The sequence below is a fragment of the Carassius carassius genome, chromosome 33 (genome assembly GCF_963082965.1).
Source record: "Carassius carassius chromosome 33, fCarCar2.1, whole genome shotgun sequence".
NCBI lineage: Eukaryota > Metazoa > Chordata > Actinopteri > Cypriniformes > Cyprinidae > Carassius > Carassius carassius.
This window is the reverse complement of record NC_081787.1, coordinates 7,035,682-7,048,525: the sequence shown is the minus strand read 5'-3', so window position 1 is coordinate 7,048,525 and position 12,844 is coordinate 7,035,682.

Below are 12,844 nucleotides of genomic sequence, written 5' to 3'. Positions count from 1 at the left end.
GAGAGAGGTCATGGCTACTGGGCTGTTAGCTGTTACGACCTGTTAGCTGTGAACTCTGGTTTAGGTTAAGTTGGTTAATTAGAAGAGGAAACTAGGTGAACTATACTTGCACAGCACAATATATAAACATTGCTTTTATTGGTTTTACTTGCATCACATTCTCTAATGCAGAAAAAAATATCTCATTACACATAATGAACCCTTAAAATAATTCAATGCATTTTCACACTGAGTTTAACCCTTTTTAAATGACGCAGGGTTATTAAATCTGGCTGCAGAGCAACGTTAGCACAGTCATGACGTTAAAATGTAGCTACCAGTTGTTTAGCAACAAACAACCAATCATTAACCGAACAGTGCTTAATTAATTTAATAATAAGGCACGTTGCAAGTCACAGAAAGTTTAACGCGCTTTATTTCGTGAGGGGGGAAAAATCAAGATATCAGTCAACTGGGACGGAAGACAGTGAGTAATAAAACAATGTGAAAATTCTGTTGTAGTGTAGAACGGAAGTTCAGCTAATGCGCAAGCATTTATTTAAAAAGGTTGCGCGCGTGCTGTGAATTTGTTCAATAAGTGATATTGTTCCCGCGAATAAGAACGTTGACCTGTGGCTTTATGAATGTAAATTACCTACTGGGTTACAGTGAGTCACTACAGTGCAAGTGAATGGGGCTAATTTGTAAACACTGAAATGTTCGCTTTTCTCATTTAGTACAGCTACAAGATGTAAACATTTGTGTCACCATGATTTTAGAGTGGTAAAAAAAGTTTTACAGAATAAGTGCTGTTTAAAAAAAAAAAAAAAGCTTTAGAACTACTGAGGAGCCTGTATCATTGTTTGTGATAATCAACAGTATGCCACAAATGCTGTTGACTGAACTTGTATTGAACCTTTAATATTCCTTTACCAACAAGATTCATTTGTTCAGAAGATGGAAAAGTATCTAGCAGTAAGTATCTGAGCGGTTGCCTTACAGTTCATCAAAATCATCACTTTTCTCTTCATTTATGACCATATGTTTAAACCGTAGCTATGACACACACTCTCTCACAAACACACACACACACACACACAGAAGCGCCCAGAGGATCATCTAGGCTTAGCTTGATTCTTTGTCGATTAGACATGTTGTTGGATTTTGACTCTCCTAAGCACACACAGTCCTCTGTTTCCTGTCATGATTTTTCGCCCTGTCCTGAAAAGCGACTCTGAGGAATGCACGTCCCGTTCTGAATGCACACTTGTTCCTACTCTCAATTGGCCATTCAGCCCCGTCTAAGGAGACAAGCCCCAATCACAATATTGTCAAGGCTCTGTTGGTTTTCTGGTTCAAATCCTTGTTCACGCTGTTTGCTGAGTACTCATCTGCTGTGACAGCCTTCAGACACACAGGGGCTCCTGAAAGAGGTCTTCCACAAGCAGATCCTTCCTGCTGGGCAGTGGCTGAAATGGCCCTTTCTCTCGCCATCAAGTGGAACCCAGCCTATTGAGCCGGCCCCGGGAGCCCCACATTGAGGCAGGCCATGGGCCAGCACTTCGCCCCTCGGGCCCTGGGCCACCCTCACGTTGTTCCAGGACACCTGTGCCTACCTAACACCAGTGTGGGAACCCTCTGCGGTGAACCTTGTTACCTTAATCAGCTGGGGGCTGAAGCAAGAGACCAATTTAGACATGTTATTTTTAATCCTGTGTTCTGGTGTACTGGTGAAACAAAAATTGGTCTCAAACTTTGTTCAAACTTTTCTAAACAATTTTAGGTGATAAAAATGGCCAGACTGAACCAAGAAATTGGTTATTATTTAAAAAGTTGACCCACTTATTTACCCCTCATCCCCATCCCCATGGACCAACTAAATCTCCATGGCACACTGTAGAAAAATGGCATCAATTAATCAGCATTCATGAACTGTTTACTTGAGCCCCCCTTTATTCAAAGCAGGATTTAATCCAGACAGGGGCCTGGCTGGTTAGATGCAGACAGCAGTCGGACCATACGCTCACATCCACTGGCACTGCACAAATTCTCATTCCCTCACACTCTCATTTGCTCATTTGTCATCAACGACAGCGCTCTCAGCTTTCCAGAGATGACAGCTATATTCTCTTTTGCACTTCACAAAGGTGAACTTAAAGCGAGCTAAAATCGTCCAAAGTAATTAGATTACATTTATGTGACAGATTACACTCAGGCACAAGTATCCGATTCATTTTCCAGTTGTCATTTGTGCGTGTTTGCAGGACCTGAAAAGGCAGGAAGTTCTCACTCTCAGCGTATTTCTCTCCCTCCCTCTCACCGAATGCCAGCTTCACCAATTCACTCCACCGCATGTGTGAAGACATCTGTCCATATTCCAAATCTTCCATTTTGGTGCAAATGATCCTCCTTGAAGGAAGCAATTTTTACAATGTGGCAATTCTCAGATTTCCATCAAGGCTCGGTGCCTTTGCCTTTCGCTTCACTGAAGAAGCAAGTTTAATTGGAAAGCTGCATTTAAAGTCATTCCACAATTATACAATTATACTGAAGATGCATGTCTGCATGTTGCTCAGTTTGCACCAATTTACTGCACTTTCTGCACAGTTAAGACTAGCGCTCCTTTCAGTGGATGCAAATTCCCCTCATTTGGCTCCAAATGAAGCATAATTGCTCATATTCAAGCAAACACCTTGCTATGAGAGGTTCTTCCTAGTTCGTTCATATTACATCTGAGGAGAATGAAAAAAAATCCCAAAATCCAATTGCGCACACGTGCCAGCTGGATCATTCTGTTTGGAGGAATGATGAGGAAATGGATGATGCAATTGAGCACATTGAACATCCTGCTAGAAACTTTAATTCAGCAGCCCCCGTCTCCAAACTTCCCTGTATGTTCCTAAATGCCAATTAAAGAAGTGAAAACTGATTCTATCCATTAAGTTGGGTTCATTTAGATTTAGCTTAAAACATCCTGAAAAAGTGAATCAAAAGCAATTGTATTTTGCCATCACGGATGACAGTGTCCCAATTAGTTCAAGTACAGACGTTTCCCCTTTAGTCATAAAGCGAAATGGAATTATATCACCCAGACATTCGACCATCAAACTATACTTTAGCCTTTCCGCTCTTTTGTTTTGAATGCCGCAAGTTAGAGAGGGTCTCGCAATTTAAAAGACCCAAAGTATCTGAAGTGGCGACACAAGCACACCACCAACAAGGGCTTACAAGAGTCTGTTTTTATTCATACCCTCTTTTTAAAAAAGGGGGACAGCACAACAAACCGTTGACCCACTGATGTACAATTAAGAGTGATGCGGCAGTTAATGCTACAAGCAACTCTGTTTAACAGTCTGTCTTTGACCCAGTGCCACTGAATAAATATAATGCTGAGAGTGAGAGACTGAACGAGAGAAAGAGAGATTTTAAGCCACAGATAAGTAGTTAAAGACCTTTATAGAGTATAACACCATTATCCTTGCTGAAAAAAAATGGGATTTAGTGTTTTTTCCACTTAATTTGAATCAAAAGAATCACCACCTTACATATTGCACTGGTAATGTAATGGAGAGAGAATCACAAAAAGGCTTTGTGGTTCTGACAACTTCTATAGTGGGCCTGTGTTGTCCTACGAGCAAAAGGGAGAGTAGGCTTTTTCTTCGTCGCCTTGCTATCTGCTAACACATTCTAATTGATGCTGCTGCATTCCTGCACTGGGCACATTCAATGAATAACAAGTGATGGACTCAATGCCCATGAATTAGTCTCTTCTAAGAGAAGCAGTAAAACAGCCCCCCTGCTCCCCAGCCCGAGATCTCCCCCTCTAGCCACCGAGCTCCCCTTCAGTCCTGGGCCAAAGCCTGCTCCAGCTTCACCGCCCATTAAAGTGCTACTATTGTGCACCGACGTAACCCACAAAAGCTGTCCATCTCCCAGAGGCCTCTAAAGCCCGGACTCACACAGACTGGAGTGACAACCTCTGCGACTCCCCCCGGCCCCCTTCCCACACTTGCTCTTCCCAATAAATCCCCTAATCCTACCCCTTCCACCAACACGCACACACACGTGTGCAAGCAAGTTGCCCTCTCTCTCTCCCTCACTTGCCCCTGCTTGGCACAAAGAATCAATCTGTCTTCGGCGTTGGCACCCTCAGCCCTTTGTCCAATCTGCAGGTGTCTATGAAAGCAGCTATGGTTGCCCTAGACCCACAGCTCGCCACGCCTCGGCCAGGGACAGGAACTGCTGACAAAGACCCATGCGTACAGGGAGTGAAAGTGAGGGGGCTCTCCTAAAACTGATGTCTGAGGAAGCCTTTTAACTTTTAGGAAGTCCTGTCCACAGAGAATAACAACTTGTTAGAGTGACTACAGCTCAGTGTCACTATGGGAAAAGATGGAATGCAAGCTGTAAATTCCTGTTTTTGTGCATAAAAAGAGAAAAGACTGGAAAATCTGTATAAACTATGCTCTTTTAAACAAACGTATTATGTACAAAAAAAGTAGAAAAAATATATTCTTAAGTCAAATTAAACATGCTATTATTAAAAAACAGTGAGCCATCATGGTAATGAAGTGAAGAAAAAAAACTGAATTAATTACTTATCAATTATCCTCAGCTGTCATTAAAGGATGAATAAAGTATGCATGTTTTTGTAAAATTACCCTATTTAAGATCACAATACAATCAGATTTTTAAGAAAAAAAATGCTTTAATTTCACATTTTAAATACAAAATATTTCCAACACTATTCTGTGGCCCTGAATATTTAAAGCTTTCTTCCAGCAAACTAAGTGTGGAAAAGGCTTTATGTTGTAAAGTGTTTCCTGTATGAAGTTTGAACCTGCAATCATAGAACGTTTAAAAGCAACCGAGCCCACACTTACTGCATTAGGGCTCCATCGTGTGGGCTTATTATATATGATTTATTGTTTAAGCACGAGCTAAAAACGAAAACTACAACTTTAAAACATGTTCTTTATTTAAAAAAAATAAAGATTAACTGAAGTAATATTGTCTAAACACGAGATAAAAACGAAAACTACAACTTTAAAACATGTTCTTTATTTAAAATAAACGTTAACTGAAATAATATTGTTTAAGCACGAGCTAAAAACGAAAACTACAACTTTAAAACATGTTCTTTATTTAAAATAAACGTCAACTGAAATAATAACAATAACACGTGTAGCTACACATACACACACACACATATGTAAAATGACCGTAAATAGGCAGTTTCTCTCTTTATGAACGTCACGTTTATTCACATCCAGCCATATACTAGTTCACACATACTGATTTCCCCCCGTGTCATCCCCCGACACGCCCCTGATGATTCACGTCACTCAGATTTAAAGTAACAGTGTTGAAACCACCATACACTATATCACATCACATGACATCTCCCCCTTTTTCTGAAAACAAAGTCTGCTATTCTCTTCTCCTCCCCCCTTTTTTTTTTTTTTAGAAAACCCTTGACAGTAACTTTATCATACATAACAAACAGCATGTAATCAGCTTAGGTAAACATCTCTCAATAACATGAATTTGAGCAATGTAACTGTTAATGTACTATCGAACAGAACAAACACAACTACTGTAGCACAACTAGTTACGAAGCATATCGTTTCCTGATTTTTTTTTTTTTACAGGTCAAGCCTGACAACCGGTCTACTGACTCTTCCTGACCTGGTAAGCAACAGTCCACGCTTTGGAGTATGAAATGTTTCCCTGCATGGTTGGGTCGGTACAGTCTCGGTTGTATCAGTATGTGTAGGCTCAATGTCCACAGTCCCTTTTGTTTGTGGTGCAAGTGTGTGTACAGCCTGTTTTGTTGCTAATGTTGGTGTTGGCACTGCTTGAAGATGACGTCGGTTACGCCTCAGTACCGCTCCTTGTTCCGTCTCGATGACATAGGAACGAGGTGTTACACTTTCGTGCCTGATCACTGCTGGTGAAGCCCAGACCTTCTCGTGGTCCAGCTTGGTAAGAACAGTGTCACCTGGTCTTAGTGTTGACAGATTCTTAGCTCCATTGCGACGATTATAGTAGAAAGCTTGTCTGTCTTTCTCTATTTTGTCTTTCAGCATGACAGACTTCCTATTTGGCCACCTGGGATGAAGATTCTTCTCTAGGGTTGGAAGTGTTGTTCTGATCTTCCTTCCCATAAGAAGCTCTGCCGGACTAACTCCAGTAGTGGCACAGGGAGTCGATCGGTAGCACATGAGGGCTAACAGAGGATCTGTCTGCTTCAGAATTCTTTTTGCAATCTGCACAGCCCTTTCGATGTGCCCGTTTCCCTGAGGATGGTGAGGACTTGATGTAATGTGTTGGAAATCCAGCCGATTGGCTAGTTCTCGAAACTCTGCACTAGAGACCTGAGGACCGTTGTCACTCACCACCTCATTTGGAATTCCGAATCTGGCAAAGACAGCCGTCAACTTTTGTGTGACATGAGATGTCGTTGTAGAAGGTAAGTGCAGTATCTCCAGAAATCTGGAATAGGAATCGGACACAATTAGATAATTCTGTCCCCGGTGTTCACAAAGATCAGCTGCGATTCTTTTCCAGGGTCGTTCTGGGAGTGGTGTGGAGATCAGGGGCTCTTTCTGCTGTGTACTTCTCAACTCTTGGCATATCTGACATGACAGCACTGTGTTCTTTATGTCCGCTGAAATTCCCGGCCACCACACAGACTCCTGTGCTCTCTCTCTAGACTTTGTAAGGCCCTGGTGACCTTCGTGAATCTTTTCCAGGATCTCCTTCCTCATCGCCCTTGGCACAATGATTCTTCTTCCCTTGATCACTAAGCCCTCATGCTCTGAGAGCTCTGCTTTTGCAACCGTATAGTCTCTGGCTGCTGCCGGAACTTGACTGCGGTGTTGTGGCCATCCAGCTCTGATCAGCTTAATTACGGCTTGTAGCTCACCATCTGTTATAGTGGCGTTTCTGATACAGTCCATTTTATGGGGCGTCGCAGGTACCCCTTGTATTACTGCATTCACGTAGCGCTCCACATCGGCATGCGTTTCTGAATCTTTAGTGATAACAGTTTGCGGGCTTCTGGACAGTGTATCTGCAACGACAAGTGTCTTGCCTGGTGCATACTCTGCTTTGGGCTTAAACCGCATTAGACGCATCAAAAGTCTCTGGCACCGTACAGGAACGTTGTCAAGACTTCTGCTATTGATGAGAGGAACCAGCGGCTTATGATCCGTCACCAGCTTAAACTCATCCAAGCCGCTTAGATACTTTTCAAACCTCTCACATGCCCACACACCAGCCAGACATTCTTTCTCGATCTGTGCGTATCGGGTTTCTGCATCAGTGAGACATCTGGAGCAGTATGCTACCGGCTTCCATCCTTCTTTGTGTAGCTGCAAGAGCACCCCCCCAAGTCCATAACTGCTTGCATCAGCCGAGACAGCAGTGGTCTTAGTGACATCATAATACGCAAGAACTGGTGCCTTCATGAGAAGCTCTTTAATATTTTCAAACGCCGTCTGCTGCGTGTGTGTCCACATCCATACACTTTTATGTCGGAGTAGTTCGTACAGAGGCTGGCTGACCGTTGAGAGGTTAGGAATGAACCTCCCCAGGTTATTCACCATGCCCAGCACCCTTTTCAGTTCCTGCACATTTTGTGGTGGAGATAGCTGTCGGATGGCATCCATCTTGTCTGGATCTGGCTGCACCCCTGTCTCATTAATAAGGTGACCCAGGAACCGAAGTTGGCTTTGTCTGTACGTACATTTTTCAGGATTTAGTTTTAACCCTGTAGACTCCACTCTCTGAAGCACTTGCTCTAAACGAGAGTCGTGTTGTTCCAGGGAGGACCCGTAGACCAGTATATCGTCCATGAAGACCTCTACCCCCTCCAGACCTTGAAGCGTCTCCTGCATTTTCCTCTGGAAGATCTCTGGAGCACTCGAGATCCCGAAGGGAAGCCTCCTGAAACAATATCTCCCAAATGGTGTGATAAAGGTGGTAAGTCTGCAGCTATCTGGATGAAGAGGGATTTGCCAGAATCCGCTGGCTGCGTCTAAGGAAGAGAAAACTTTTGCGCCGCTCAGTTTGGCAATAATCTCCTCTGCAGTAGGTAGCACGAAATGTTCTCGTTTTACTGCTTCATTCAATCTTTTGAGATCCACGCAAATGCGTGCTTTGCCATTTTTCTTCAGAACGGGAACCATTGGTGCACACCATTCAGTCGGTTGTGTCACGCGCTCTATGACGCCATTTTTCTCCATCCTTTGCAACTCCTCTTTCACCTTTTGCAGCATTGGTATTGGAACGCGCCTCGCTGTGTGTGTCTGACATGGCTGTGCTGAGTCTTTTAACTGAATTTTGACGGGGTCGGTTTTTAGTGTGCCGTGCTCACCAAACACATCATAGTCAGAGGCCACCAGGTTCGCCTCCTCCACTCTCCTTACCAAGTTCATATCAGCTGATAGAGACCGACTCAGCAGGTTATTGACTTTGTATCCACGGACCACATAGGCAGAAAATGGATACAACTGTCCTTTGTACACTGCAGTGGCTTGGAACAGACCCAGACAGTCTATCTTCCCCCCAGGGCTATCCAGTGTAACATTAGCTGGCTCTAGTGTCTTTACTGGGACTAGTGTGTTGAAAGTCTCTTCTGCCACAATGTTTACGTCAGCCCCTGTATCAATTTTGAAATTTACAGGGGTCGCCCCAATCAGGAGCTGCACCATCCACTGGTCTTCTCGTTCATTTACATTGTAAACTGAACCCAGAAAGTATGAAGGCTGGTCTAAACGTTCTGTGACTTCTCTCACTGACCTGTTACTGTGGCAGACTCTGGCCCAGTGTCCGATTTTTTGGCATTTGTGGCATTTGCCTTTCTTTGCAGGGCAGCGCTCATCACTTGCATGCACAGCATTTCCACAATATCCACATTTTCCATGACTGTCAGCTCGGATTTTGTCTTTAGGCTTGCGCTGTCCCCTCACAGGTTGCTTACTTGTGCTGACAACTGCTCTGACCATGCTCACCGTCTCGCCTTGCATGCTGACTTGTGTGGCCACCTCCTCCGATTGACGAACAGTCTGGATTGTTTGTGCTAGTGTGAGATCAGTGATCAACTGCAGCCTCCGAGAGAGATCTTTATCCAAAATGCCGACCACAATGCGGTCGTGAATCGTTTCGTCCCTCATGGCGCCAAACTCACAGTGCTCAGACAGCTCGTACAGTGCTCTGATAAACGCTTCTGCTCTTTCGCCGGGTTGTTGCACTCGCTGGTGAAAGCACGCACGTTCGTGAATGACATTTCTCCTCGGGAAAAAGTACTCGTTAAACTTTCCCAGGACTATTTCAAAGTCGTTTTTCTGTCTATCCTCTGCGAACACAAACGATTTATAAATATTCTCTGCCTCACTCCCCATGGCGTAAATGAGACAACTCACTTGCACTTCTCCATCCTCTTTATCTAGCTTTGTAGCCGTTCGGAAGCGCTGAAATCTTTGTCTCCAATCCATCCACTCCGTTGGCTTGTCGAAAGAAAAACTCGATGGTGGATTAAACTTCGCCATTATCCGCCACTTCTGACACCATGTAAAATGACCGTAAATAGGCAGTTTCTCTCTTTATGAACGTCACGTTTATTCACATCCAGCCATATACTAGTTCACACATACTGATTTCCCCCCGTGTCATCCCCCGACACGCCCCTGATGATTCACGTCACTCAGATTTAAAGTAACAGTGTTGAAACCACCATACACTATATCACATCACATGACAACATACACATATATATATATAAAACAATAAAAAACTTAAACGCGTTATTTCAGGTAGTTGCCACATTTCTCATTTTCATTTACTTTAACTTCATTAACTTATACAAATATATAAATCTGAAAAATTAAAACTTTATAGACATGTATTTATAAAATTAATAAAAATGACAAAACAGCAAAATTACGAAATATGTATAAAAAATAAAATAAAAACTATCAATTTAAAAAGAAAAACGAACCCAAAATATGAATGATTAAAAACTGTGTAATATTATGTCAGTGACACAGGAAGTCGTGGCCTAATGGTTAGAGAGTCGGACTCCCAATCGAAAGGTTGTGAGTTTGAGTTCCGGGCCGGCAGGAATTGTGGGTGGGGGGAGTGCATGTACAGTTCTCTCTCCACCTTCAATACCACGACTTAGGTGCCCTTGAGCAAGGCATTGAACCCCCAACTGCTCCCCGGGCACCGCAGCATAAATGGCTGCCCACTGCTCCGGGTGTGTGCTCACAGTGTGTGTGTGTGTGTTCACTGCTCTGTGTGTGTGCACTTCGGATGGGTTAAATGCAGAGCACACATTCTGAGTATGGGTCACCATACTTGGCTGAATGTCACTGAATGTCACTTCACACCAAAATAACAGTTTCATGGTAAATGGTACATTGTTTATATTATATATTTTAATTGCTTGTAATTAATATATATATATATATATATATATATATATATATATATATATATATATATATATATATATATATATTTACCTCTCATCACTGTCATATACAAATGACAGTCTAAAAATGCCTAGAAAAGTCCATCAAAATACACTTTGAAAGTCTACATGTGAGTTAACTTTTGAGTCCATTTGCAACTGTACTACTAAACGCATTAAACAGATCTCTGTCCAGTAAAATTCTCTAGAAGATCCCCCTTTTTTTTGCTTATTTATTTATTTATTTTGAGACTGATCAAAGTGCTGCACGTGAGCAGATTAAAAAAATAGCCTACAATATAAGAAATAATCAGAATACATTTTTTTAATGATTTAAAACAACAATTAACATGTTAAAAGAAAACAGCTGAAGAGCACTTTTCACGATTCAGATCATTGCAAAGCAGCTTCAAAGAAAAGGAAAGTTTCTACATTACATTTAGGTGTCAAGATGATGTCCATATGGCAGATATGTACAGAAAAAAAATATAATTCGGTAAGTAAATGTCATGTTTCAAACAAACGATGAAAACTATTAACTTCTGTGATTATATGCTGTGATCAAACTTAAAGGAAAATTTGGTAGTTTTGTATGTGGGTTCAGGGTTAGCATCATCTGAGGTCCTCGGAGGGGTTGGCATCTTCTCTTCTCAGGTGTTTGGACATCTCAGATCTTCTTAAGGGCTTCTCTTGTCCAGTGGTGGTCAACTGTACACTATGCAACGTAACATTCATCCATTCTCCAAATCGCGTATGCTCTGCATCCTCTGGTCATGGGGGATGTTGAGAACCACTGTCCTAATATAATTTTCCACTGATGATAAAGTATAGCAAATCATCAACATTAAAATAATTTAAAAAACAATTAAAAGCTGAATTAGTTACTTATGCATTATCAGCTGTCATTAAAGGATGAATGTGCAGTGGGGCTCTAGACAAATTTTACTATGGGGGCCAAGGAGGGGCCAGTGTTTAACCAGAGGGGCACATTAAAAATGGCAACATATTTTATTTAAATGTAATGCAAATAAATACAAAAAGTAATTCTTGAAAAAATCTACACAGTAATTTTACACAATCTAAACATGTTAATAAAAACAAATTACTATTATTACTCTTATAAAATTCAATCAGGCAATCATACATTTCACAATTTAATATTTATATATGAATGTCAAGAATTCAGAAGTGTATATATTTATAACTACACTACACAGAAATAATATACAATTAAATTATGCTTATTTTAAATGTATTGTGCATGCTAAAAATATAATAAGCTTTTAATAATCTTTCAGTGCCTAAAACCATTATAATATGAAACGCTTCAAAACTGAGCTCACAAAGTGATTTTAAAAGTTTACGGCTTTTAAAACATGTGTGAACCTGTTTTTATACAGTCTATGGTGTGAACTAACCTGCACAAGCGAGTCTTTTAAAAACAGCAACAAACATAAAATACAAATAGTACACAAAATAAATTCATTTTATGCAAATCCACAGCCTTTTTATCTACAGATCATGTCATGATTCTGCCTTCTTGTCTCTGATTTTTCTCTAGTCTTGTGGCAGGATCATGACAGGCCCATGTTTTATGTGCAAGTACATGGCCATTTGTTTGGGCCATGTGCTTGCGTTGTCTCGTTCCCTTGCCCCGCCCCCCTTGTTACCCTAGTTTTGTCTTCATTGATTTACCTGTTCCACCTGTTGTGTTCATTAGTAGCCTCCCTTTATAACCTCGTGTGTTTCTCTGTCCCTTTGTCGGTTCATTGTTTAAATATTGTCACGTTGTTTAAGATTGTCTACTGTTGCTACCAGTTGTGATTTTGTCAAGTCTTGTCTAAGTAATTGTTTGATCGTGTTTTAGTCATAGTCTAGTTAAGTGCAGTGTTAGTCTAGTTTTGTCTTCCTTCGTCTGTCTAGCCCTTGTTTTGCCCCCTCGTGGGTTTTGTTTTCCTGTTTTTTTGTATAATAAACTGTGTTGCTGTGACTACTGTCTGCTAGTGATGGCAAAATCGAGGCCTCGTGAACCAATGAAACAGTTGAACCAAATGTGCCATATTGTTTCGAGGCTTCGAATCAATCCGACACCCGTCTCAACGGTGACACCTAGTGGTCACTTGCAGGTGTTGATCTGAAACAACCTTGACGAGCCATTAAAAAAATGTGTTGTTTTTTTATTATTATAATGTTCTAATATGTGAAGCTTGTAACCTATAGGCTCCTCACTGTGCATAATGTTATTTTGGTCATGAAAAATGAATATTAATAAAAGAAATCAAGCCACAATGTCTCACTTTTTTAGAGATTTTTATTCAAAAATATTAATTTATCTGCTGTGGAAGGACTTAGCCTACTTCTTTTTTTTACAGATAATTTCTCCAGCCT